This window comes from Elephantulus edwardii, unplaced genomic scaffold, assembly GCF_000299155.1.
Source record: "Elephantulus edwardii isolate Elephantulus edwardi_28Jun2011 unplaced genomic scaffold, EleEdw1.0 scaffold00027, whole genome shotgun sequence".
NCBI classification, from domain to species: Eukaryota; Metazoa; Chordata; class Mammalia; order Macroscelidea; family Macroscelididae; genus Elephantulus; species Elephantulus edwardii.
The window spans coordinates 17,739,243-17,743,258 of NW_006399777.1; the positions used below are offsets into that span (position 1 = coordinate 17,739,243).

The following is a 4,016-nucleotide window of genomic DNA, read 5'->3' on the forward strand; positions in this document are numbered from 1 at the left end:
TTCCAGGCTCATAAATGCTTTTTTGCATTTTTGCTCCCTTCACAAAACTTATTATAGGATCTTAATAGGTATTTGATAAGTAATTATTGATTTACTGATGGTGTCATCTAATTTGATAGGAGAGAATTTAGCTCATCTGAAAAAAATCCATGAGAAATTAGTATATTCTGTGGATTACTAGGTGCATTATATATTTTTGTTGTTGTTCGCACAGTGTTCCTGGAGGTACTCAAATCCATTTACTACTGTCCTCTAATAAAGGATGTATCAGGTGCTAAACTGAGAAGAACAGATACTTCACTTGATCTCAGCCAAAAGGCCAAAAAGTGATTGCACTTTCCTTTTCTTTTTTTTTTGTGCATGTACCGTCAAATCAGATCTGACTGGTATAGGAGGAAATTGTCCCTCCTTCTCCAGCAGAGCATCTGGTGGATTCAAACCGTATACCTTTGGGATTGCAGTACAGCTTCTTGCCACTAGGCCACCAGAGCTCCCCTGCATTTTCGATGTGTACATTTGATCAACAGGGACTAGCTACAAGCTTCCAAATTTCTATCCTTTAACTCATTGAAAGGAAGGAAATTCAGGCTCTTCAGTTTAGTTTCAGCATTTTCTGTCAGTAAACTCCCTGGAGGCTTTCTGAAGAGGAAGTCAGAGTGGGCCCATTGCAATCTCAGAGACAAGAGTCATGATGGCTTTGGTCTTCGACACTCTAAACCCCAATTTGATCACAAAGTCTATAAATCTCTGTATACAGAACTGATAATTCGGAGCAGAACAGTCCTTTTCAAAAGCTTGTAACGTCTGGTTTGTCTTCTTCCCCAGGTAGTTATAGGTACTGCCCACTGACTGCTCCAGTCACCCCGGTCACCAAAGCACTCAACAGATGCTCATCTTCTCCAAAAAGGAACGCAAACTGCTGCTGGCGATTCTGATCAACACACTGCCCAAATCCTAGGAGATCTGTGTCACTGAATCTCAACTCTTGGAAGGTGGGGATCTTATCTTGAATTCCATCCAACAATTCCTCAGCACGAATCTTCACCCCAGTCAAGGCAGGAATGTGGTAGTAATAAAAGGTCAGTGTAGGAGCCGCCACCGCCACTCCTTTTAGGAAGCTAATCAGGGCCTCTTTGTTCCACGGCTTGAGAAAGAAGGGTGCAATGACAGCAATGCCAGCAGCAGCTCCTATGTCTGCTGCATGTTGGGCCAGTTCTTGTGACTCTCAAACTCATTGTTCCTACATGAATCACCACGTGATCCACTTGTTCTTCCCTTTGTCACCCACTCCTCTGCAATCTGGCGCCATTGTGAGAAGCTCCAGAACAGGCCTTCTCCCGCTGTGCCTTTCACAAAAACATTCTTCACTCCTTGTTTATCCACAAGATAGTCCACATATCGGCCAGTTAGTGATAAGCTGATCTCTCCGTTCTCCATCATTGGTGTGATGGTTGCAGCCATGAGCCCCTTGCAGGTTTTTCTTCATGGTGGCCATCACACTGCTGTCTATGGCTGATGTAGACCAGTGTCTCAGAGGCTGGTGATTCCTGGGCCTGGATTCTGAAGACCAAGGAAACAGCTGACTGTCATGTTAGAGGTAGTGTCTCCAATTTCTTTTTTTAAAAAATTTTCTTTTTTTCACTAGTTAATTTACAAAATTTCTATACAAATTCAAACAAATTGTTTCAATTTCCCTCACCACTCCACCCATCAAATTGTACAACCCAATGATTAATCCCCTCTTCCCCCTGCACACCCACATCCCTCTGCTTCAAGCCTCTCCCATCCCTCCTGGATCCTTATACTCATACATGGAAACAGCCCAAAAGTCCAACCGCAAACGAATGGATTGAGAAAGTATGGTATATTCACACAATGGAATACTATGCAGCACGCAGGAGCAATAACTTTGCAAATTATTATCTAACTTGGGAGGGACTGGAGAGCATTATGCTGAGTGAGCTAACTCAGTCCAACAAGGATAAATATTGTATAAAAACCATTATTGCTTATATGTGATATTAATGATATTGCTCAAGAATTTCCACATTCTGTTGGATCAACTTTCTCGGGAACGAGAACAAATGTAGATCTCTTCCAGTCAGTCGGCCAGTCAGCCGTCCTCCAAATTTCCTGGCATCGACTGATGAGCACGTCCAGGGTTGCATCTTGTTAACTGAAATAGGTCAGTCAGAATCCCACCTCATCCTGAACATAAACTAAACTCAGGCAGGGGCTCCACGTGACTTCCTTCTTGCCCTCCCTTGCCACTGGGCCCTTCAGCAACACCCATTCCTACAGATTCTCTGGTGCGGCCACCTCATTTCACAACTGAGGCTGAGCCGGAGGAATGAACTGACAGGGTACCCACACGTCCAGGCAGAGCCAGAGCCTAGGGCGCTGGACACCCTGAACATCGTGTGCCTGAACATCTTGTCCCCATTCCTTACACAGCTAGCTTTCCTCATTCCAGAAAGTGTCGCTTTTGTTTTCTTCCCAGTATATTTAGGGATTTCATTTCCTGCTTATCTTTCCCCAGGCCCTGAGATACTCAGGAGAGCTCATGACAGATGGCTGGTGAAGTGGAGCAGAGTCCAGTGTTCTTTGGGCCAAAGCAAACAGCTAACCGATCCCTCCACGACCCCCACAGCAAACATCATTGCCTAATATCCCTGGCCCCACGGGAAGAGCGCAGCAGAGCACGGTGGTTCCTCAGCTATCCAAATAAACCGCTGACCTTTGCAGCTGTAGAACCATCTGAATGGAATTCTCTCACCCTTTTGCTTGTTCTAAATGTTCCCCACAGAAACGCCATTTACATAAGTACGTGCAAGTTGTCATTGGACAGACCAGCTTTATCCCCAATATCCTACTTCTGAGAGAAGGCAGTTCATGGGAGCAGAAGAGTCTCAAACTGGACATATCAGTGCATAAAACTGTAGAGAAATGTACACCAGTGTTCAGAGCAGTGTTATTCACCATCACAGGAATATAGAAAGAGCCCAAACGTTCAACCACAATAGAATAGATTGAGAAATTATGGTACTTTCACATGATGGAATACTACGCAGCACATAGGAACAATGGTTTGTAAATTACTACCTAACTTGGAAGGGACTGGAGAACATTATGTTAAATGAACTAACTCAGTCCCGTAAGGACAAATACTGTATAAGACTATTACTGTAGAACAAGTATGTGGATCCAAGGAGGAGGGGGGGAGGGAGAAGTAGAGGGGTGAGGATGGGCTGAATGAGGAGGTTAATCATAGGATCACACATTTGATGGGTGGAGGGAGGTGTGAAGGAAATGGGAAAGATCCAGTGTGGAAGACAATGTATATGAACTTTGTAAATAAAGCAGTATAAAATTTAGAAAAAAAGAAACAGTATAGAAAGGGGTGTGGGTATGTATGTGTGTATGTGTATATACGGGTGAGTGTGAGGGAGAGAGATACTACAGGGAGTGTTTCTGGCCTTTATTAATCCTCAGGGGACCCATTAGGATCCTAAATAGATTGAAATGTTAAACATTAATTATCTGCTCCGGCCCCATCTACCTGGCAGAAACCCAAGCCCATCAGTCTCTGACCTGGGCTTTGTAGGAGCTCAAACTCCAGAAGAGAGCTGTACCAGAAGGCTCGACACGAAGGAGAGGGACACTGGCAGGGACACTGGACCAGACCAGATGCGAAAATGTCATTTCTAAATGGAGTGAGATCCCGCCCCAGAAAGTTCCCGAGCAGAACACTCCTGAACACCCAGATGCGTGTGCGCTCTCACGCTCTCTTGCTCTCGCTCTCTCTCTCTTTCTCTCCCTCTCTCTGTCATGCGTGCGAGCACTCGCTCTCTCCCCTCCTCCTCCTCCTCCTCCTCCTTCTTCTCTTTCTCCTTCTCCTTCCTCTCTCTCTCTCTCTGTCTCTCTCTTCTCTCTTCTCTTCTCTTCTCTTCTCTTCTCTTCTCTTCTCTTCTCTTCTCTTCTCTTCTCTTCTCTTCTCTTCTCTTCTCTTCTCTTCT

The 4,016-nt window shown here is 44.9% G+C and overlaps 1 pseudogene; it reads right to left on the minus strand.

Moving 5' to 3' along the window:
• Positions 1-651: 651 nt before the first annotated feature.
• LOC102851897 lies at positions 652-2,417 on the minus strand (annotated as a pseudogene).
• Positions 2,418-4,016: the final 1,599 nt, after the last annotated feature.